This window comes from Macaca mulatta, chromosome 15 (genome assembly GCF_049350105.2).
Source record: "Macaca mulatta isolate MMU2019108-1 chromosome 15, T2T-MMU8v2.0, whole genome shotgun sequence".
In the NCBI taxonomy this organism is placed as follows: Eukaryota; Metazoa; Chordata; class Mammalia; order Primates; family Cercopithecidae; genus Macaca; species Macaca mulatta.
Genome location: NC_133420.1, coordinates 61,982,952 through 62,007,959, shown reverse-complemented (window position 1 = coordinate 62,007,959; position 25,008 = coordinate 61,982,952). Strand labels below are relative to the sequence as shown.

General features: G+C 43.7%; 1 protein-coding gene across 1 annotated transcript in view; it reads left to right on the top strand.

Moving 5' to 3' along the window:
* Nucleotides 1-4,944: 4,944 nt before the first annotated feature.
* The window catches only part of FRMPD1 (FERM and PDZ domain containing 1), a 152,613-nt gene continuing 132,549 nt past the window's right edge, over nucleotides 4,945-25,008 (top strand). Inside the window, exon 1 of the mRNA XM_077965680.1 lies at nucleotides 4,945-5,076. The gene's annotated coding sequence lies outside the window, so the exon portion shown is untranslated. The remainder of the gene's footprint in view (nucleotides 5,077-25,008) is intronic.

Below are 25,008 nucleotides of genomic sequence, written 5' to 3'. Positions count from 1 at the left end.
TTCTTTCTTAGCAAAGTTAAATTGCTATACATTGTTTGTACAGATTGCGAATAAAGGAACATGCCAATCTCCCCATTACATAATATTTAGAATTCATTTGGGGAGAATAAAGGCCAGGCCTTTGTATGTGAAACCTTGTCTTAACCATTTTCTTCAGAGGGCCTCTCAAAATCTCAGATCCAGGATAGTCTAAAATGCCATCCAAGCCTTCTTTAATGCTTGGCCCCTAACTTCCACACCCCTGCTTCGATTTGACTATCTCTAGTCACACGAAACACCACTTTGTGGTGCAGTTCTGTCCACCCTTAGATGGGCAACTCTTCTTATTAGATGGGCAACTCTTCTTATTAGATGGGCAACTCTTCTTATTAGAGTCAAACCTGCCTTTCCATACCACGTCCCCACTGGCCCCAGTTATGTCCTCCAGAGTTTCAAATGCAAGGCTTATCATTCTTCCTCATGGCAGCTTGGGTCTTCCTTGACACTTGTTTTCTCCAGGTGAAAAACAATTTTTGCAAAATTCTCATAAAATTTTGCAATTTTCCCATACTCACAGCTCCACTTTTCTAGTTAACAATGATTGATTTACTCTGAGCTCTCTGGCTCTACCTCCTCTCATGTACATGCGCAAGCCTCCCCCCACCCTCCCAAAAAAAAACCCCCAAAGGGACATATTGAGTCCCCTGCAAGGAGCTCTGGGATTCAAAGCCAGAGACTGTTTATTCCTTACTCAGAGATTGTCCTTGAACAAGAAGTGTGTGTCTGGGTTATCCATCTCTTCCCTCAGGTCTCTCACAGTGGTGGGTGAAATTCCTGGCCCCTGCTTAGTGCTTGTGTTTTGCACTGTGAAATGAAGGCCAGCTGTAGGAAGTATTTAGGAGAGGTAATACAGTTGCAGTAGAAAAAGCATGGGCTTTGGAGTGAAGGTTAGGTTTAAGTTCCAGCTCCTCTGAGGTTGTTTTGAGACCTTGTGCCATATGCTTAACTTTTCTGGGCTCTAGTTTCTTCAACTGTAACAGAAGGATATAGTAGCTACTTCAAAGTGTTGTTTAAAGAGTGAAATAAAACAATATGTGCCTGGCTTATGGTGGACACTATGTACATAATGTGCCTGGCTTATGGTGGACACTTTATAAATGGTAGTAGCTACTACTAACCATAAGACATAATTTTTCAATAGAAAAATTATGAATTAAGCATACTCTAAATGGAGAAGGTGTTTTTTATTTTTATTTTATTTATTTATTTATTTATTTATTTATTTATTTATTTACCACAACAGTATCTAAAAGGCCGGGCATGGTTGCTCATGCTCGTAATCCCAGCACTTTGGGAGGCTGAGGCGGGAGGATCACTTGAGCTCAGGAGTTTGAGACCAGCCTGAGCAACAAAGTGAGACGCCATCTCTACCCAAAAATAAAAAGATTAGTTGGTCATGGTGGTGGCACACACCTGTGGTTCCAGCTGTTCCAGAGGCTGCGGTGGGAGGATCATGTGAGCCTGGGAGATGCAGGCTGCAGTGAGCCATGATCATGCCACCACATGCCAGCCTGAGTGACAAAGCAAGACCCTGTCAAACCCAAACCAAAAAACTCCCAGTATCTACTATCATTTGCCAGTCCCATTTAAATTATCTCTGGCCTCTGATTCACAGTAAATCTTCTTTAAAAAGTTGCAGAGCACCCACAGTCCTCTTTTCCTCACCTCCTATTTATTCTTTTTTTTTCATTGAGATGGAGACTCTGTTGTCCAGGCTGGAGTGCAGTAGCACGATCTTGGCTCACTGCAGCCTCCACCTCTTGGGTTCAGGTGATTCTCTTGCTTCAGTCTCCTAAGTAGCTAGGACTACAGGTGCATGCCACCATGCCTGGTTAATTTTTTTTTTTTTTTGAGACGGAGTCTTGCTCTGTCACCCAGGCTGGAGTGCAGTGGCCGGATCTCAGCTCACTGCAAGCTCCTCCTCTCGGGTTCACGCCATTCTCCTGCCTCAGCCTCCCGAGTAGCTGGGACTACAGGCACCCGCCACTTCGCCCGGCTAGTTTTTTGTATTTTTTAGTAGAGACGGGGTTTCACCGTATTAGCCAGGATGGTCTCGATCTCCTGACCTCATGATCCGCCCGTCTCGGCCTCCCAAAGTGCTGGGATTATAGGCTTGAGCCACCGCGCCCGGCCTTTTTTTTTTTTTTTTTTAGTAGAGATGGGGTTTCGTCATGTTGACCAGGCTGGTCTCAAACTCCTGACCTCAAGTAATCCACCCACCTCGGCCTCCCAAAGTGCTAGGATTACAGACGTGAGCCACTATGCCCAGCCACCTCCTATTTATTCTGCAGCCTAAGGACAGGTTGGGCTTCTGGCCCCATCTGTTCTCTGAAACTCCTCCTTTGAAAGAAGTCCTTATTCCCAAATCCAGGAGATTCTTGTGGGCCTCAAACCCTCTGCAGCATTTGACACTATTGGCCATGTGGCCTTTTGAGGAAAGGCCTCCCCTCTTAGCGTCAGGGATACCACATTCTTCTAGCTTTCTTTTCACCTCTCTAGATGCTCCATAGCCTCCTTCCACACTCTTCCTTGGGTCACACTTAAATGGCAACATTCTTTAAGGACCTCTCCTGGATCCCCTTCTCTTCTGTACTCATGTGTAATCTCGCCTGGCCTCAAATGCCGTATTTAGGCTAATGATTTACCACATATGTCTCCAGCTCACTTCTCTCCAGAAACACAGAGTTGTATATCCAACCAACCTCCTAACTTCACTGTCTTCTCGGATGTCCCGTGGGTACACACTTCACCTGTTCAAGGCAGAACCAATCCTCTTCCCATCTGTCTTAATGCATTTGGGGCTGCTGTTACAGAATATCTGAGACTGGGTAATTTATGAAGAACAGAAGTTTATTTTCTTTCAGTTATAGAGACTGGGAAGTTCAGGATCAAGGTGGTGGCATCTGGTCCGGTGATGGCCTTCTTGCTGTATCCTCACATCGCAAAAGGTGGGAGGGGAAGAGAATGCCCATTCCTGAAAGCCCTTTCATAAGAGCATTAATCCATTCGAGAGAGTGGAGCCCTCATGACCTAAATCTCCCATTAGATTCCACCTCCTAATACTGTTGCATTGGGGATTAAATTTTCAACACAAGAATTTTTGGTGACATATTCAAACCATAGCACTCTTCTAATCCATCTTAACTCTTGTGCTGTCTAGCCCAATGACTGGCACTACCATCCATTCCCTCTGGTTGTTAAAGCCAGAAATCTGGGAGTCGACTTGACTCTTGCCCCACCCATAGGCCCTACCTTGAATTAACCACTAAGTTTCATTGATTCTATCTCCTTAATATCTCTAAAAGTCATTATATTCTTTCTGTTCCCACTACTACCACTTTTGCTCAGGCCACCCATTAATTGGTCTTCTTTATTCTGTCTTATCCTCGCTAGTGCATTTTCTACCCTGCAGCCTGAATGATCTTCCTAAATATACATTTTATAGTGCAAAGACCCAAAGCAAAGAGTTTGGTGAGTTCAGGGAACATCCAGCAGATGTGGAGATAGAGGTGGGAGATTGAGTGGGAAAAGAGAAGAATAGAAGAAGAGTGAAGAAGAGTCAACAGGTTGAGGAAGAGAGTAAAAAGGGATGATGTTGTTGAGGAAGATAGGTCTTTGTACATGAATTCTTTCTGATTAAAATTCCTTTTCCTGGCCAGGTGTGGTGGCTCACACCTGTGATCCCAGCACTTTGGGAGGCCGAGGCGGGTGGATCACCTGAGGTCAGGAGTTCGAGACCAGCCTGGCCAACATGGTGAAACCCTGCCCCTAGTAGAAATAGAAAAAAATAGCCGGGAGTCATAGCAGAAGCCTGTAATTCCAGCTACTGGGAGGCTGAGGCAGGAGAATTGCTTGAACCCTGGAGGCAGAAGTTGCAGTGAGCCAAGATTGAGTCACTGCCTTCCAGTCTAGGCAACAAGAGTGAAACTCTGTCTCGAAAATAAATAAATAAATAAATAAATAAATAAATAAATAAATGAAAGAAATCACCTTAGATATCACCTTTTCCAAAAAGTCTTTACTAGTTTAGTTAATGGTTACATGCCAGTGCTGGTTCCTTAGTTGTAACAATGGTACCACTGTAATATAGGATGTTAATACTGGGGAGACCAGGGTGAGAAGTATATGGAATTCTCTGCATTATCTTTGCAACTTTGCTATAAATCTTAAATTATTCTAAATAAAAAGGTCATGAAAAAAATTCCACTAGCCCTCCTGTGCTGGCTCAGCTGCTGCTTCTGCATGTCTGTGAGACCTGTGCCTACTCTTGTCCAAGCGTCAAAACACTTAGCATAACATCTTACCATTGTCTATGCATCTTTCTCTTCCACCAAAATAAGGGTGGGAATCACGTCTTCTCATTTTTGTATCTCTGATGCTAACACAGTGCCTAGCAAATGACAGCTGTTTGGTTATCTCCTAGGTAAATGTTTATTGTAAACAAGTTTATTTTAGGGGACACTACCAAAGCTCTTATTGCAGGGTAACCTGAAATTATAGGAAGAAAGAACTTAACAGTCTCAGATATTAGAAATGACTTGTAAGCTCTGTTTGCTTCCCAGCATGGCAGACTTGGCAGACCTGTGGTGATGGATATACTTGAACATCCTGTGCATCCCCACACAATATTTATGTTTCCGGGAGAGCCACGTGATCCTTGTTCCTCTGCAGGTAGAGTCCCAGGCCAGCTGAGCTGGGTTAGTTCACTCCAGGTGAGCCTCACAGGCTGCTGCCAAATCCCAGGAGGGCGTGGACTGTGTGTGAGTGCAGGAAAGCCAACTAGGGCAGAGGGCAAAAGAACCAGTTGGAAGAAGAATGACACCACAGGGAGATGAATCTCCAGTTAAGCAATTCTAGTCCCAGCTCTTGCATTAATGAGCTGCATGACCCTGGCCAAGTGTCTATCTCTTAGTTGCTCCAGAGTCCATATCTGTAAAATGAGGGCTTGGATTGGCCGGTCTCTACAGTCTCTTCCAGGATTGATGCTGGGATTTGGTGATCAGTGTGAAGACTGTGGACACTGGTGGAAGGAAGGAGGTAAGTGTGTGTTAGGAGCATGTGGCAACTGACCATTGGTTCAGGTCAGCAGACATCGTTAGCGAAAAAACAAACAAAACCAAAAAAAAAACGAGCTAGGTCAGAGATGTGTTTAAGTCATCCTGGAAGTAGAGACTTCTGGGACACAATAGTTCAACTGTTGTGTCTTAAGGATTTAATCCAGATCCATCAGAAGGAAACATTCCTAAGGACTGGAGTAGGGGAGGTGGGTGGCAGAGCAGTGGTGATTTATACTTAATAGAATGATCACATTTCGGGAGGTTTTTATATTTATTGGCTAATAAGTTTTTTGTTTTGTTTTGTTTTTGAGACGGAGTTTTGCTCTTGTCATCCAGGCAGGGGTACAATGGCGTGATCTCAGCTCACTGCAACCTCTGCCTCCTGGGTTCAAATGATTCTCCTTCCTCAGCCTCCCATGTAGCTGGGCTTACAGGTGCGTGCCACCACGCCCGGCTAATTTTTTGTATTTTTAGTAGAGACAGGTTTTCTCCATTTTGGCCAGGTTGGTCTTGAACTCCTGACCTCAGGTGATCTGCCCACCTTGGCCTCCCAAAGTGCTGGGGTTACAGGAGTGAGCCACTGCGCCTGGCCTAATAGTTTTGATTATTTGCTTTTCACTGAAATTATCTATAATTTAAGTGTTGGAGATGATACAAAGGGTACCACCTGGAACTTGGCTAGGGCAAGCATGGCAGCAATGCAGTGTTTTTGAATGCAGCTGTTAAGTGTGTGAATTAAAATTATTTGGAGTTTGAGGCTATGAACTATAAAATTATAAAAATTCAGAATTTTCTTAATCCAAGTGAAAAATATCCAGTTTATTTCAAAGTTTACCTTTCTTGACTAGGTAATAGTGGCTTTGGTGATTATATTAAAGATTTCTTGGGAAGCACAAAGAAAAGTGTCCATTTGCCTAATTGAATAAATATAACCAATCATTACTAGTTAAGATGATCTAGTACCTGGTAGAGAACTTAGGGTGGGTAGAGAAGAAATAACAGCCTGATTGTTAAAAATCCTGAGAAGATTCTTTTTGTTCACTGGTATCAGAATTTCTGAGAGGTGGGTGGAAACGCCCACTTTTGTCCCTGAAAGAACTGGAAATATGTAGTCACAAGGTATGCTTAGAAACAGGGGCTTCTGGCTCAAAGCAACTCCTTCCAAATCTGGTCCTCCTTCTGTGTGGACCAAGTTTTCTTTCCTTCTTAGAAAAATAGTTATGTAATGATTCACTTGTGTTCAGGGATGGTAGATAATTGCTTAACCTCATAAAGGTTTCAGATTTAAATCCTGATGAACAAGGCACCAGCCAAATGTTAGCGTGAAGATGTGTGTCCTTGGTCCTCAGCATTGCCAGGAGCAAAGAAAAGACCCTCCTGAAAAATGGGGGAACCAGCCAGAACCAGGGAGAATGAAGGGAAGTGGGCCAAGCATTAGGGCCGCAGGAAGAGGAGCCAAAACCCCAAAATAGTAATAGTTAGCATTATTGAGCATCTCTGCTGTGCCAAGCATGGTTCTAAATCATTGTGTGTAATTCTCACATCAACCCTCTGAGGCAGGCTCTATTATTTCCACTTTACAAATGGAAAAGTCAGGCATAGAGAGGTTAAATATTCACCCAGGGATAATCAGATAGTACATTGTGGAGCTGGAATACAAACCGACTGTGGAGTTGTTGCTGTTAGTCACCGTGCTTCAGTGCATATATAACCTTTCAATGTTGTATATGACTTTCAGGCTGTGCTTCCAGTACCCAGCCTGGGGCTGGGAAGGTAATGGACTTTGTTGGATGTTCCTGAACTGAATGGAACCCAGCAGACTCAGCCTGTGCCCAAACCTGGTACCTGGAGTCTGTGGGAGGCTCTCTTTGGCTCAGCACAATCCTTGGGAGATGCAGAATGCTAGCCAGTGCCTGAGGGCTGAACAAAGCCCACCCCAGCCAGCTGACAGATCATGGCAGGACTCTCCTTCACTGCATTGAAAGGGGGAGGAAAAGCATGGGCACTCAAAAACCCAGAGGTGATGGAGATGAGAAAGCAGCCTGGTCATTCCATAGCACATACTGAGAACTCACTCTACACCAGCCCCTGCTCTGGGCACTAGCCACCGTGAAGATAGAATTAGATTGTGCATATTCTGTGCCTTAGAGGAGCCCCCTGCTAATGGCGAGAAAGGCCACCTATCTGATAGGACTTTGGAAATTGCCTTACACCTCTGTCCTGGTTTATATAGCAGATAAGACTAATTCTAAATTGTATTGTCACTCTGGTGGAATTTTATTTATTTATTTATTTACTTACTTACTTACTTAATGAGACAAGGTCTTACTCTGTTACCCAGGCTGAAGTGCAGTGGCATGATCATAGCTCACCACAACCTCAAATTCTTGGGCTGAAGGGATCCTCCCACCTCAGCCTCCTGAGTAGCTGGGACTACAGGTGCATGCCTAGCTAGTTGTTAAATTTTATGTAGAAGCAGGGTCTCACTTTGTTGCCCAGGCCTGTCTTGAACTCCTGGGCTCAAATGATCCTTCCACCTCAGCCTCCCACATAGCTGGGATTGCAGGCATGAACTGCTACGCTCAGCCTTATGGAATTTTAAATGTTCAGCTCACTGCCCACTAACTGAATTCAGGAGATGGGTTGCATAATCTTTAGACCCCTGGATGAACTTTTTGGAGCAAGGATGTAGGGGCTAAGGTTATGGCAGGTCTGGTTAGACAGAATCTGCGACAGGACTCTGTAATTAAAATGGCAGTAGAGATGGTTGGATAAGAGAAAGGAGAAGGAAAGAAACCTGCTGTTGTATTCTTAAAACAGTAGGGCATATTTATCCCGGTGGAAGAGGGCATTTATTCTGTGTGCTAGCCATGGAACCGTCTATTGGATCAAGCCTCTTGAGCAATGAAAAAATTGTTGTAGACTAGGGACTTATTTGGTGATGAAAGTGATGTCTGATTTGCTTGTTGTACTGGTGGCATTCTTTGTATTGCTTTGTTTCACTCTCAGCAGTATTCTGGGTTGGATGACAAACTTTATGGCCACACTGCCCATGGGAAAAAAGACACCTGTATTTTTCTGGTGGCCCTGAGTTCAAATTTTAAAGCCAAAGGGAGGTTGGTGTATAAAGCACCGCTTGCTAAATAGCATTTTCTTCTGTCACGACGATGCTGAATATGCATAAAACTTTCCTTTTCCCTCTTAGCTTTGCTGGAAATATAAAACTAAAATTTACTTTAAAATTAATAGAAAACAAAAATGATTCCCTTTAAAACAGAAAAACAGATACAAGATAGGAATTTATTAAGTTCTTGCCACAGATCAGCTTGACTGGCTCAGTTCAGAATGATCAGTTCTTGGATTGTTTAGCTCTCCTCCACCCAGGGTTCTGGGACACACAGCCAGAGAGAGGCTGGAGTAGGGGTGTCCACACGGAACCAGAGACGTAAGGGAGCCCTTGGCCCCTCACATGTCCTTCTGGGCTATGAGACCCTGAGGGGTTAGTCTTTGACTCCTGGGAGAAGGGAGAAGGGTTTTGTTTTATTTTTATTTTTTCACATGAAGCCACTGCTTGAAGCATAGTAACCGTGAATATAGAAATCATTAGAAACATGGTTCGGCACAGTGGCTGATGCCTATAATCCCAGCACTTTGGGAGGCCGAGGCAGGTGGATCATTGAGGTCAGGAGTTCGAGACCAGCCTGGCCAACATGGTGAAATCTCGTCTCTATTATAAATACAAAAATTAGCCAAGCGTGGTGGCGCGTGCCGTAATCCCAGCTGCTCGGGAGGCTGAGGCAGGAGAATCACTTGAACCCGGGAGGCGGAGGTTGCAGGGAGCCGGAGGTTGCAGGGAGCCGGGATCGCACCATTGCACTCCTGCCTGGGTGACAAAGTAAGACTCCATCTAAAAAAAAAAAAAAAAGAAAAAAATCATTAGAAACAAAAGAATCAGGGGAAAGAAATGAAAGTGGTGTTTCATGAGGTTTAATTGAGCAATGACCTCCTCATTAGCGGCAGTCAGTTCAGTTTACATGGCCTCATTTAAAGACGGAAGAAAAATAAGGATTCGGGGAAAAAGCGCCTCCTTCGTGTTACTGTTCCTTCTCTCTGTCACCGGTACGTCCATCTGTATCCGTGTGGTTGTGTTGCCATTGCTAAATTCATCAAACAAGATCTGGGATTATATGTGACCTTCGTCATCTATTTGTTACACAAGCATTTTTGAACTGTTTGAACCACTTCAACATCTCTTTCCTTTGCATATAAATGGAGATTAGGAGGGTTCTTAATAGGTAGTTATTGAGCATCAAGCCTGTCATAGATATTAAGGAGAATTACAGAGTCAAGGATTTATAGTCAAAATTCAAAGAGAAGTGAAAATAATGAGAAACCTCATTGTTTAGGTTTTGATGTTAGAAGCTCGCTGCTTCAAAGATCTAGAAATGTGTAATAAAACCATACCAGCTCTCGTTTCTACTTCCCCGACATAAAACAGCTAAAGAACACTGAATAAATTAATAGACGATAGCGAGGGTGTGCTTCTTCAAGGGAAGTTCCTCTGAGAAGCTTGCTATTTCAGGAAGACATGGGTCGTGGCTTTTGTGAATCAATTTTAAAAGGAGCCAGATAAACTTGTGGCCAGAGATAACATCTACAGCTATTGAAGGCGAGATGGGGTAGTCAGTTCTCATGCTTCATTCCGTTTAAACCCTGTGTCACCAAGGCTACATGAACAGGCTGGGAATGTCTTTCCCACAGGGTCCTTGCTGGTATTCAATTTCTCCTGATAAACTGCCTCATCCTCCATGTCAAACCCTTTTCAAAGCTTGACATAAATTCTGGGTTGATGAAGTAACATACTGATTATTTAAGAAACATGGCATAACTTATAAGGACTAGGATGAATGTCCAACTCTTCAGAGTTTTAAACTCTGGGGCCTAGAGACCAATTCCAAAGGCACTGCCTACTTTCTTTCTTTCTCCTCTTTCTTTCTTTTCCTTTCTTCCTTCCTTCCTTTCTTTTTTCTTTTCTTTCTTTCTTTCTTTCCTTTCTTTCCTTCTTCCTTTCTTTTTCTTTCTCTCTTTCTTTTCTTTCTTTCTCTTTCTTTCTCTTTCCTTTCTTCATTTCTTCCTTTCTTTCTCTTTCTCTCTTTGTTCTTTCTCTCTCTTTTTTCTTTCTTTCCTTCCCTCCCTTCCTTCCTTCCTTCCTTCCTTCCTTCCTTCCTTCCTTCCTTCCTTCCTTCCTTCCTTTCTTCCTTCCTTCCTTCCTTCCTCCCTTCTTTTCTTCCACTATATTTCTTCCTTCCTGAGATGGGAGGAGGGTAGTTGGTCTCACTATGTTGCCCAGGCTGGACTTGGACTCCTGGGTTCAAGTGATCCTCCTATCTCAGCCTCTCAAGTAGCTGGAACTATAGGCACTTGCCACTGTGCCTGGCAAGACTTAGTTTTCTTTTGCAAATCATTCCTGGGAATTGACACAGAAACAACTTATTAATCTTAAAAGCAACCATATTCATAACTTCATAGTAATGATAAAAATACTGACAGTATTTAAATTTCAATAAGAATAATAGCTGAAATGTATTGGGGGCATATTGTGTGCTAGGCCCTGTGTACACTGAAAGTTTTACATGGATTGTCTTGTTTAATCCTCCCAATAATAAGTATTATTATGTAGGTGTTATTATATTATCCCAGTTTTACAGATGAATATTATTACAGTCCAACCATGCTCCAGAATTCCTGACCAAACATCCAACTGTCCACTCAACATCTCTGTTTGGATGTTTAATAGGCATCTCAGGCCAGGCGCGGTGGCTCACGCCTGTAATCCCAGCACTATGGGAGGCTGAGGCGGGCAGATCACCTGAGGTCGGGAGTTTGAGACCAGCCTGACCAACGTGGAGAAACCCCATCTCTACTAAAAATACAAAAAATTAGCCAGGCATGGTGGCGTATGCCTGTAATCCCAGCTACTGGGGAGGCTGAGGCAGGAGAATCGCTTGAACCCGTGGGCGCAATTTGTGGTGAGCTGAGATCATGCCATTGCACTCCAGCCTGGGCAACAAGAGCGAAACTCCGTCAAAAAAAAAAAAAAAAAAAGAAAAAAAGAAAAAAAGGCATCTCAAGTTTAAAACGTCTAAAACTTGGCTCCTAATATTTCCTTCTCGTTCCTCTGCCCCCAAGAAACTTCCTCCCCTTCAGTTTTCCTCATCCCAGGTAGTGGCAACTCCAGCCTTCAGGTTGCTGAGGCCCAAAACCTTGGAGTCATCTTTGACTCCTCTCTTGCTGTCACACCTACATCCAATCTGGTCAGCAAATCCTGTTGCTGCACCTTCATAAAGCATATCCGGAATCAGAGTACTTCTCACTCCTCCACTGTTACATCCCTGCTTCAAACCACCATCCCCTTTCACCCGGATGATTGCAGTAACCTTCCACCCTCACCCCCTTCAAGTCTGTTCTCATCACGGTAGCTAAAGTGCTCCTGTTAAAATGCAAGTTCAAAACCTTTCAGCGGCTTCCCATCTGACTCAGAGTGGAAATCAAAGCCCTTACAGTGGCTGCAGAGGCTCCACAGGGGCCCGTGTCTTCTCTCTCTGGCTGTCCTTCCCCCAGCCTTCCTCACTAGCTTCCTGGGCTCCAGCCTCCTTGCTCTTCCTCAGGAAAGCCAAGCCCACTCAGGGCCTCAGAGTCTTGGCCCTGATTCTTCCCTCTGCCTGGACTGCTTTCCCCACCACCCTATCCACAGGGTTTGGAGCTGCCTCACTTTCAGGTCCAATGTCACTTTCCCAGAAAGGCCTGCCCTGAAGCCCCATTTAGTTTACAACTCCCCCCGGCCAGGAGTCCTCATGTTTCTTCCCAACTTTAGTTTCTTCCCAGCACTTGCCACCATTGAACATACTACATAGTTTTCTTAATTTGTTGTCTCTCTCCTCACAACAGAATGTCAGCTCCATGAATGTGGAGATTTTTTTTGAGTTTTAAATCATTATGGATACATAATAGTTGTACATAGTTACGGGGTACATGTGATATTTTGATGCAAGCATACAGTGTATAATGATCAAATCAGAGTCATTGGGATATCCATCCCTCAAGCAAGGGCAGATATTTTTGTCTCTTTTTTTTTTTTTTTTTACTGCGGTATCTTTAGTGGCCAGAACAGTGTCTAGCACATAAGAGACACTCCATTTGTTGAATAACTGAATAAATGAGGAAAGTGAGGCTTAGGACTTGCTTGACTTTATTTTATTTTATTTTTTTAGAGATGGAGTTTTACTGTGTCAAAACAACAACAACAACAAAAAATGGTATACTGTTTACGCTGTCCTATATCTCTCTTTTTTCATTTATCATATCATATATGTTAGAGATTGTGTTATATCAGTACATTAATAACTTTCATATTCTTTTTTTTTTTTTTGAGACAGTGTTTCTCTCTTGTTGCCCAGGCTGGAGTGCAATGGTGTGATCTTGGCTCACTGCAACCTCCGCCTCCTGGATTCAAGAGATCCTCCTGCCTCAGCCTCCTGAGTAGCTGGGATTACAGGCATGCGCCATCACACCTGGCTAATTTTGTATTTTTTTTGAGCAGAGATGGGGTTTCTCCATGTTGGTCAGACTGGTCTCGAACTCCCGACCTCAGGTGATCTGCCCTCCTCAGCTTCCTGAAGTGCTGGGATTACAGGCATGAGCCACCTCCGCCCACCCTCACATTCTTTTTTTAAAACAAAGATACATTGTATTCTGTGTATAGACATTCTAAAATTTATTTAACTAAAATTTATTTAACCAGTCCCCTATTGATGAACAAATGCCCTCCGATCTAGCACTTGTAATTTTGATAGCTATTGCCAAATTTCCCTTCTTGATTTTTGTAAAAATTTATATTCTCATCAGCAATGTATGTGAGAGGTTAGAGGTCCTTAACCTTGAGTTCACAGACCCTGAAATTGTATAAGCAGTTTTTTTGTGCTTATGCAAATCTACATGTTCTTCTGGGGACAGCCCGCGGGGCTGTCACCAGATTCTCAAAGGACTCAAAATTTCCCAACAGGTTAAGAATCATTGCTTGCAGGAAGCCTTACTCTTGAAGATCTAATATAAAGAAGGGATTTCTTCAAATTATAAAATGATTTTGAAAGGATTCTGATTTTCAAAGGGAATCACTAAAAATGTCTTGTGCATTTACGATACAATGAAATTGATGAAATCAAAGATGTGCACTTATTTTATTTGGTAGACTCTTTTTTTGCCCAAGTGTATTGGTTCTAAGAGGATTTGGAGCAAATCCCACTACAATAAAAGCTATGTGTAACAAAAAGATATTTGAGCCTCCAGGTAATACACCCTTTATTTCAAATAATATTAAACCTGTATGCATAGCTTTGGGTCTGTTATGTTTAAGGTGCTGTATTTGGAAACATTTTTGACATATGTTAGTACACAGAGCTTACTGCAGAGCTTGGCACACAGTAAGCCTTCAATGTCTATCTTCTGTTTTCTTTTTTCCCTTTACTCCTTATCTTAGAACGTGCAGCATTTCACAGATCTGGTTATAGTGACATTGGACCTACAGTGATTCTCTCAGCCTAGGAGAGAGGCCAGTGGCGATTCCCAATGGATCAGCCTGGATATAGGCTCTTGATTTCCTGAGCCCTCAGCTCAGTGGTTCTCTCCTCCACTCAGGCCCCAGCACGTATGCAAAATACACTTAAGCCCTTATCTTCTGCTTCATTTCCTCGACCATTTATAGGCCTAGAAACCCTGACCTATATCCCAGGGGTGTGATGTGGATTGACCAGTAAACCATTATTAATTGTGAAGTAAACATTCATTATTGCTAGCACTGTTTCCGGTCTGGGTTCCTGACCTGGAGAGAGAACCTGCTTGCCCAGTGGCTCTCTGTGAGAGTTCAGAACACCCACAAACCTATGAGGGCTGTGTCCTCCTTTGAAGTATGCTAGGAGTACTTCAAAGTTTTTTTTTGTTTTGTTTTGTTTTTTTGAGACAGAGTCTTGCTCTATTGCCCAGGCTGGAGTGCGGTGACATGATCTCAGCTCATTGCAACCTCTGCTTCCCGGGTTCCAGCAATTCTCCTGCCTCAGCCTCCTGAGTAGCTGAGATTACAGGCATGTGCCCCCATGCCCAGCTAATTTTTTTCCTTTTTTTTTTTTTTTTTTTTTTTGAGACTTAGTCTTGCTCTGTTGCCAGGCTGGAGTGCAGTAGCACGATCTCAGCTCACTGCAACCTCTGCCTCCCGGGTTCAAGCGATTCCCCTGCCTCAGCCTCCCAAGTAGCTGGGATAATGTTTGTATTTTTAGTAGAGACGGAGTTTCACTGCATTGGCCAGGCTGGTCTCGAACTGACCTCAGGTGATTCGTGTGCCTTGGCCTCCCAAAGTGTTGGGATTATAGGCGTGAGCCACTGTGCCCAGCCTACTTCAAAGTATTTTAAAGGATTTGAGTTCACACTGGAGAGATGTCCTGTTTTTAAGTGACTACGAGAACCTGGTCACTCTTCCCAATATCAGAAGGACTGCTACGGGGCAGAGGATGAGGAGTTGTCCTTCATGGGTCCAGAGGACAGAACTAGGACCAGTAGGGAGGTAGATGTTAACCTGAGAATGGGAGGAACTTTAATAGCTAGAGCAGTTCAACTAGCACCAACTGCCTGAAAAAGCAAGAAGTTCTTTCCAGTCATGAAAACGTTCAAGCAAAGGCAAGGTGATTTTTCATTTTCTTTTTTTTTTTTTTTTTTTTTTTGAGACGGAGTCTCGCTCTGTCGCCCAGGCTGGAGTGCAGTGGCCGGATCTCAGCTCACTGCAAGCTCCGCCTCTGGGGTTTATGCCATTCTCCTGCCTCAGCCTCCCGAGTAGCTGGGACTACAGGCGCCCGCCACCGCGCCCGGCTAAGTTTTTTTTGTATTTTTTAGTAGAGACGGGGTTTCACCGTGTCAGCCAGGATGGTCTCGATCTCCTGACCTCGTGATCCGCCCGTCTCGGCCTCCCAAAGTGCTGGGATTACAGGCTTGAGCCACTGCGCCCGGCGATTTTTCATTTTCAAATAACTTATTGATTGATTACCTACCATGTGCAGGACATTGTCCTAAGTGCTAGAGGAGCCCAACTGTGAACTAGGCAAGTAGTGTGCTCCTGGTGTAAGAGGGAAGATAAAATTCATCTATCCATCCATCCATTCACTTGGTGAATATATACTGAGCACCTACTATGTATGTGACAGGCATCATAGCACTGCAGATGCAACAGATAACAAAACAAAGATTTTTGTACCTTACAGGTGGTAGATGAGATTGACAATAAGATTCCCTAAAGCATGAAGTTAATGTTACCCTTTGAGAATGAAATTAGGAAAAGTTAATGTGAAACAAACCAACAAAATCAATTGGCTGATAGGAATGTAATTATAACTAAGAGAGCTGAAATACAACAAATCATGTGATACTTTGCTGGCTGTTTGTGTAAAGGGGATAGTCTGCTTGGAGCTAGAAAACAGAGGGGCAGAGGAAAAATGTTTTTAAATTTGTTCCTAGCATTATCTGAAGACAGGGTAGTCAACCAGGGACTGAAAACATCAGGCTGCCACAGCTCAGTGACGCTGGCCACTGAGATCATTCAACTCACACTGTTTCAAGCACCTTCTCTTCTCTTGGCTCCTATGTACCTGCAGGTTTAACTTAAAGATAACTTTTCTGGAAAGCCTCTTCTGTACTCTCAGAGAACTGTGTACCATGTACTGCTTCATGGCACTTATTACAGCCATAATTTATTAACTGTTTATTTATTTAGTGTATGTCATCTCTCACTAGACTGGAAACTGCAATGAGGACACAAGCCCTGTCCATCTTATCCACCCTTGCCTCCTACCGCTTGGCACATAGAGGCACTCAGGAAATATCTGTCAAATGACTGAATAAATACATGAAAGACTGAATGAATCTGACTTCCCAGGAAGATTTTCTTACAAGGGAAAAATGCTGTCAGCAGAGAGGGGACTTTATTTCTGAGATTCTTAGAGACCTTTTATGGCATCACTCTAACATAGGTAGAAAATGCAAGTGAACAGGAATGATCTATGGGACTTCAGAGATGGGGTAGCAATCATGGAAGTGGTTGTGGAAGAGTAGACACCTAGCCCAAGTCTTGAATCAAAGATGGGATTTGGCATACGGGACTAAGGGGTAGAGGGAAAAAGATTATTCTAGGCAGAAATAGACAACACAGGCAAAGACACCAAGTCTGGAATTCAGAGTGCATATAGAGAAGAATTGGGAAATAACATGGGGAAGGCAGGCTGGGACCCCAATGAGACAGGCAGGATGAAGAATATGGGCTTATTCGTATTCATCTGTTGGTAGGCTTTGCCATAGAGGGAATCCCTGCATTGCACGGGGGAGTCAGTTCCTTCTGTAGTGTTTCAAAAGGAATGGTGTGGGCAATGAAATTGACTGAATGACTCCAGGGAAAGGCCAGCTGAAACGTTTCCCAAACAACCTTCACGGTGGGGCATTACCTTAATGAGCTGGCAGGGTCCAGGTTCTGGCCCTTTGCCCCTGAGGTTAAGAAGTCTAATTTGTCAGCACTCAAGGGTGTCTAGGCTCACAAGGCTACTGTACATAACCAGGACGCTAGCTTATTAATTTACAAGGAAAACTAGAATTGCTGAAGGTTTCAAATGTTCAAGGCCTATGACTAGAGCATTCTAGCCAATTAAGTAGGCCACATGAGAAGTCATATTATAATCAGGTGTCAGTTTATTAACTCATGGTAAGAAATACAATTGCCAAGGGATGCCTAAGTCCAATGGCTAATGAATTTATTTCTTGTAGGTGGATCTACATGAGAAGCTAAACTATAATTAGATTGCTTGATAAGTTTGGAATTAAAATAAGGGGAAAAAAATTAAAAGAATGTTTAGAGGCATCTGGCCTAGACCTCTATAATAGGGAGATACTTGTCATTAGAATTACCCAAATCTCCTTCTTAACCAGAGCCCCTCTGCCCTGGATGGTATTAGGTGAACATTGCCAAGACTTGCTTGTCTGACCTTGCAGGGTTGCTACCTTTTCTAGTCTTTTCTTTTCTTTCTTTTCTTTCTTTCTCTCTCTCTTTCTTTCTTTCTTCCTTTCTTGGTGACACAGGGGTCTCACTCTGTCACCCAGGTTGTAGTGCAGTGGCGTGATCTCGGCTCTCTGCAACCTCGGCTTCCCAGGCTCAAGTGATCCTCCCATCTCAGCCTCCTGAGTAGCTGGGACCACATGCCTGGCTAATTTTTTTGTATTTTTTGGTAGAGATGGGGTTTAGTTGTGTTGCCCAGGCTGGTCTTGAACTCCTGAGCTCAGGTGATCTACCCACCTCGGCCTTCCAAAGTGCTGGGATTACAGGCGTGAGCCACTGCACCGGTTTCTAGCGTTTTCTTAGCTCATCAACCTCCCTTCTGATTGAGCTTTTATTCTTTATCTGTATTACTATTTTCAATGAGATTTCATCAAGCTTTCCTGGTCTGAGGACCATTCTGTTTCTTTAAGGTGACTTAGCAAATCTCTAATGCATTATGTGTTGATGTCCTACTTTAATTCTCAGAGGACAATCTCATTTCTAATTCTTTCAGGATCACTCACTGTTGCCCTTAGTACTGACAACACTTTACAGCCTCAAGATTCTAGGGTACCCCAAGCCCCAGATGGCTTAAAGCAATCTTATTTAACATTTCCAGGATTTCCCAAACTAGGTAAAACCTCAGTGATAATAACTCCCTCCTTCCATTCCATTCATGTGTTTCTTTGTCATCAAAACACATGAACACATCTGTTCTGGGTTTTTTTTTTTTTTTTTTTTTTGAGACAGAGTCTCCCTCTGTCGCCCAGGCTGGAGTGCAATGGCGCGATCTTGGCTCACTGCAAGCTCCATCTCCCAGGTTCAAGTGATTCTTGTGCCTGAGCCTCCCAAGTAGCTGAGATTACAGGCACCCACCATCATGCCTAGCTAGTTTTTTGTGTGTATTTTTAGTAGAGACAGGGTTTCACCATGTTGGTCAGGCTGGTCTCGAACTCCTGACCTCAAGTGATCCATCGGCCTTGGCCTCCCAAAGTGCTGGGATTACAGGCGTGAGCCACTGTGCTCGTCTCTCTTTTTTTTTTTTTTTTTTGACAGAGTCTTACTCTGTTGCCCAGGCTGGAGTGCAGTGGTGCAATCTTGGCTCGCTGCAACCTCCGCCTCTGAGTTCTAGCTATTCTCCTGCCTCACCCTCCTGAGTAGCTGGCATTTCAGGTGTGCACCACCACACCCGGCTAATTTTTGTATTTTTAGTAAAGACAGAGTTTCACCATGTTGGCCAGGCTGGTCTCAAACTCCTGACCTCAAGTGATCCACCCACCTTGGCCTCCCAAAGTGCTGGGATTATAGGTGTAAGCCACCGCACCCGGCCCACGTCTGTTCTTTTATTCCATCATCCTAAGAACTCTTGAGGGAAAGGGCAGGGATTGGAGTTGCTCATGGTCACACATAAGAGGTAGAGACAGAGCTCAGAGAGACAGGCCACTTTCTATTGCATCCTGCTATTGCACCATGAAAAAGAACAGAGTTTTCTTATAAATTTCACCTGCACTGAGAAGAAATAACAGATAATACTATTGTTAGATTTACCCACTTGAAGGTCAAGCACAGAAGTCAGATGTTGAGGTTTAGAATGAAACCATGATTGAAAATTCTAGTATCAGAAGTAGGGCTTGATTCGCAGTACTGTAGATGGGTCTGGTCCCTCTGTATCTCTAGGAGATAGAACAGCAGGATTAGACAGACCCCTCAGGGCAGAGTTGGCAGGAACAAAGACCGAACCATAGACTGGAAGGCACAACAGTTATCCTAGAGTTAGAATAAAGGGGGCTGATGTTCCTGGGGGATATTACCACCAAGCTACAGGAAACATAGGGTTGAACGATCCCTCTTAGACTCAGAAGTCTTTTCCTCTAAACACTGCTGGATGTAGAAGGACCCATTCTTATGCATTGCTTGCTTTCTGCAGACTGCACACAGACCACGATAAGAGTCATTATTGAGCACCCACTCTATGCCAGGCTCAGGCCTAGGTATGTGATTTTGCTCTTAATCTCTATCCTACGCCCAAGAAACTGTAACCTTTAGAGGCTAAGTAAGTTGCCCAAGATCACTAATATGATGGAAATGTGTTTCTAAGAAGTTCTGTCTGGCTGCAGAACTAAGCTTTTCCCTTTATGCCGTGACGACAAACTTTCATATCTCAGAATGAGATGTTACAATTCAGGCCTCTTCTGTCCTCCAGTTCTGCTGGCCGGAGTGATGAGAACAAGAGACACTCTGACCTCAGAAAGGTGGGAGAGTGTTGCATTCAGCACATGCCAGAGCCAGACTGCCTGGTTTCAAATTCAGACTCTACCACTTGCCCACTGTGTGACTTAGGATAAGTCTTGCTGGCTCTGTGCCTGTTTCCTCACTTGTAAAATGGAGAAATGATAGCATTCACTTTATAGAATTATTGTGAGGATTAAATATGCTAATGTAGATCCAGTGCTTAGAAAAGTATCCGGCACATAGTAAATGCTCAGTAAAATTAGCCATTATTATCTTTTGATTAAATCGAGATCATGATCCCAATCCAATCTGACCACTTGACTGGATTCGGGAGACACTGTGTCCTCATTAATTCCATAATTCTAAGCCATCTCTTGCGGTGGATTGCTTTCTAAATGGGTCATCTTAAGCATTTTTAAAGATCCCTACTGATGTAATTATCAAACCTCATCTGGAATTCTTGTGTCACACTCTGGGGGGTCCCTACAGTTTGCCCCTGTTGTACTTTCCTCCCTACTTTCCTAACAAGGCCTGCCTAAAGTGACTCTTGACTTCACTGGACAGCTGCCCTTTGGTGGGTCCCAGCAGCCCTCTGGTCTTTAGAACTCCCCATGAGGGCCCATTCTTTGCATGCTTCGGAGATCAGCAGGCTTCCTGAGTCTTCTCAGTTAGTGATGTTCAGATGACTGAGCTTGTAGGAAAGGGTGGGGCAGCCCCAGCTGACTCCAGAAAGGATACGAAGTCTGTCCACACAGACAATCACAGACCAATTAAAATGGTGCATGAGGTAATTAAGGACTGCAAATGAGGTGCAACTGCTCTGAGGTGCCACATAACTGCCAGATAATGATAGCCTTCGGCAGGGACGTAGTGTGACTTGGAACTGAATGACTTTTATGACAGGATTAAAACAAAAAGGACAAGACATCTGCAAGACATAAATTCATACTTTCAAATCGAATCTTTAATACAGTTCAGTCTCACAAATACGTATGGAACAGGGGGGAGCAGTGCTGGCTATTACAGGGGACACATGAATAGGTGACACTCAGTCCCTGACCCAAGAGTGGCACTTCTCCATCTCCGCTGCTACTTCTCACCAGCATCTCCACTGCCACTTCCCCAAATGGGAAGCATTTTTGAGTGGGAAATAGCCTACATATTAAGTATCAATACCTTACAAGTATTGAAAGCCCCCACAGATTGGTCCAAATTAACGTTTCCAGGTTTTTTTCTTCCAATCATACACCTCTCCCTGACCATATACCCTATATGCCAGCCTCACTGGTTTACTGCAGTTCCTTCAAACACCCTGTCTCTTTCTTTCCCCTTCTTCTTGCCTTCTCTGAATCTGCTACAAAGCATCGTCTGTCTTTCGGTCTCTGACTAGAGAAATCTTGCTCACCTTTCAAAGCTCCTCTCAAATGCCACTTCTTCCCTAAAGCACTCCATGGCATTTGCCTCCTTTAGTGGGAGGAGGCAAATCTGTGTCCATGTCATCCTCTGTTGCACTTGGTTTATCCTTCTGTTGCATAGCTTTCCTCCTGTGAGCTCCCTGCTGAGCCAGTCCTGGGATTGACTTTATCATTTTCCTCTCCCACAGCACAGCCTAGCACAGGATTTATGAGGAGTGAATTATACTGAATGGAATGGAGGAGATAAACCCAGCCCCAAGTGACTAATGTAAGCCAACATGCCATAGGGTTCTATGACAGAGCTCTAAAGTGGAATAGAATTTAGGTTGCAGCAGGGATAAAATGTTTTCCAAACAGGGAAGACTTGGGAACGTTTCCATTTTTTTTTCCATGTAAACCTTTCCTGACATCTCCTCTGTGACATGCGTGCCTCCAGTACCTGTCCCCCATTGTGATATTCACAACCCAGGACTATAACTGGAAAATCCTTGAGGTCAGAGATCTTTGTTATTTCCTTGTACCTAGTTCAGGGGTTGGCACATAGCAAATGCTCAACAAATGTTTGTGGGAGAAAGGTAAAGAAGGTCAGAGGGAGAAAAAGTGAGCTGTATTCATGCAGAAATGGAGGAGGGCAAAAGCTGCAGGGAAATTGAATCAAGGTTGGTGCAGTGGCTCATGCCTGAAATCCCAGCACTTTGGGAGGCCAAGGTGGGTAGATCACCTGAGGTCAGGAGTTTGAGACCAGCCTGGCCAACAGAGCAAAACCCTATCTCTACTAAAAGTATAAAAATTAGAAAGGTGTGGTGGCAGGCACCTATAATCCCAGCTACTTGGGAGGCTGAGGCAGAAGAATCAGTTGAACCCGGGAGTTGGAAGTTGCAGTGAGCTGAGATTGTGCCACTGAACTCCAGCCTGGGCGACAGAGTGATACTCCCATCTCAGAAAAAGCAAAACAAAACAAAACAAAAAAAGAAATTAAACCTAAAAAGGTTTAGTCATATATTACTTGGGACCTGCCATGTAGTCTTGGTGGGTTCGCTTGATATAGTGAAGGTGCTTACTAGCTGCATACTGCTTTTCATAGGTGCCAATTGACAGTGAGTAGATGGGAAAAAAAACCCCTGTATTCTCAGATTCATTTGTCCCCGTCCTCCCCCACATCCTGGAGTTGGTGCTGTGATACATTCCTCAATAGGAGATTACTGGGAGGCAGTTGGCAGCTGCATTCCATCCTTACCCTGTAACAGAGGGTCACTGTGATCGCTAGAAGTTTCACTAACACAAAGAACAGTCCAAGGCCCGCTTAAGTCAAGGTAGCTCTTAAAAACACAAAAACCAAAGACTTCCAGATGAGGCTAGAATTCCATTTTGCCCTTCATTTCTACACAAATAGGCAAAATTAGAAGTGGAACACTCGTGTTTATCTGCCTCCAGGTCAGAGCATCATAGGGGAGTAGAAGGAGCAGTGGCTTGGGATTGCTGAGAACCAAAAATAATGAGCAGTTTCGCCACTGACAAGGCATACAACTTGAGGCAGGTGCCTTCATTACCAAGGCTCATTTTCCTCATCTATAAAATGGGAATAAATAGCATATTCTTCACAGGGCTGCTGTGAGAATTAAATGACATGCACCATAAATCACTTAGTCCAGCACCGTGCATAGAGAAGGCCCTAAGTAAATGGTTGCTATTGATCATCATGATTTTTTTTTTAAAAAAACTATTTGGGGTAATGTTCAAGGGCTTAGCATAGTAGACAGCTGTTATATGATATTTCTGAAATCCTGTTTGATGTCCCAGCTGTCTGGTGGAGCAGTCTTAGAGCACTGGGTCTTCGTTTCAACTCCTGTTTTTATTGTATCCTTTTCATGCGTCTGTATTTATATGCTATAGAAAGTATGGCACAGTTTTTTTTTAAACAATAATGAAATATCTTCTGGCCCTTGTTTATTTTCATCTTGTTTCCTACTATTCCAGGCACTGTGTACTAGGAAGAGATGATAAAGCACCTTCTTTACTGTAATATTTTAGTGGTGTGTATTTGCAATAGCATTTTGAAGAACCTAATTCCCAAGAGTCAGCCTTCAATGCTTTCTGTTAAAGAAAAGTGCTAGGCTCATAAGATAACTTGACATCCAATATTTTCATTATTTATTGTAGTTTTAATTTAATTCTTTTCAGTTTGCATGTTACCTATTTTTGTTTAGAAAATAAAAAGATTTTCTCACATGTATCCAAAATGATAGCCAGAAATTGGTGGAGAGGGAAGAAGGGATAAAGAGAGAAGGAGTGACTGACTGATTCTTCATCACAATATTTCATATCAGGAAGGCAAAGAATGAGTAAGTGAGGAGGATAAAGGAGGCAGGGGACAGGAAAGGCCTGCGTTAGGGTGGACCTTCATTAATTGTTCACTGAATAAAGGAGTGAATTGTAACAGGATTTTAGACTAGGAATTTCCACAGAGAATTCAGACACAGCTATCAGATACCCAAAGTAATGGGACCGACCACCCAGAGTGGTTAAAACAGGATTTAGCAGAAAGTGGTTACATGACTCTTGCACCGTCATCCTCACCAAGGGTCGAAGGATAGAATGACTGGAGGCTTCTGAAGAGGATTTGTTTGGATATCATATAACAGCTGTCTACTATGCTAAGCCCTTGAACATTACCCCAAATAGTTTTTTTTAAAAAAAAAAATCATGATGATCAGTAGCAACCATTTACTTAGGGCCTTCTCTATGCACGGTGCTGGACTAAGTGATTTACGGTGCATGTTATTTAATTCTCACAGCAGCCCTGTGAAGAATATGCTATTTATTCCCATTTTATAGATGAAGAAAATGAGCCTTGGTAATGAAGGCACCTGCCTCAAGTTGTATGCCTTGTCAGTGGTGAAACTGCTCATTATTTTTTGTTCTCGGCAATGCCACTGCACCTTCTACTCCCCTATGATGCTCTGATAAGAGCATGGTGTGCTAAGTGCCGCTCGTGGGCCCAGGGGATAAGGAAGGGGTGTGTGGGTGCCTATCTCACCTCACTTCAGCGGGACCACTCACAGCTTGAGCTGTGTCTCCTGCAGTTGGGGCCCCAGGGGACTGGGTCTGACTCCCGCCCTGGAAATTTACAGGAAAAGAGCAGGGCTGGCTAATGCTTTGGCTGCGGAGCAAGGAGTAGCAGCTGCTTCAGGATTGGCCAACACTCCCAGAATTTGTTCAGGCAAAGAATGCTTCAGGGAGCAGATATGGGCCCCAGTAGGGGAGAGCCAGTGTGGGAAGCACCTTAGATGCATTTACGAGGGAGTGAATAGGCTCCAGCAGATGAGAAGCTGGGTGAGGGCTGCTGGGATTTGTAGGGCCTGGGGAGAAATCTCCTGAACAGGATACTTTTGCTCAGGTCGAGGGGTCCTCAAGCGAGAGCTCACAATAGTACCACATAAGAGGAAGTCAGTTTGACACAACTGCTCAAAACCTCAGCCAGTTGTTCTGCTGAGAATGCATTCATACTCAGGTGTAAATCAGTTGCAGAGTTGGCTATATGCTTGCTTCCGGGGACGTTTTTGCTTTAACACTAAAAGTGCCTGAGTTTAAAGGAGTAATGCTTTCATAGTGGATTATGGGTATCTGAAGCAGGCAAATGCCACAGGAGATTTCCTTAGAAGGAGCTGCCCAGCTCCCTGGGCGCCATATTGGGTATGCCCCTGAGTTCTGGGCACATGGGTGGCGGCTGCTTATCTTGCCTGAGACAGTGAATCGAATGCATGTTGTTAACTATAAGATGCTGTGCAAATGTAAGCCAGCATTGTTATCATTTTGCTTTAATAGCTGCAAAGAATTACCAACAGAAGTGTAAACTCTTAAAATGCTAATTACACATACAGATACTTCTGCTGTCCTTATCAGATTATCTCATTAGAACTGGAATTTCTTGAGCATCCCAGAGGGTCAGAAGCAACCTTCACACATCAGAGAGACAAAGTTCTAAAAACCGAACGTTTAGTCCCTCACAGGGCATTTCTTCTTTTTCCCTGTCTGCTGCCACCTGTCCGGAAGCATTTCTGCTCCAGATCCTATCAGTCCCACCTTGCAACTGAGGCAGAAACTCCAGCCTGGCCTGAGCTTTTTTTGTGTTAGAAATGATAAG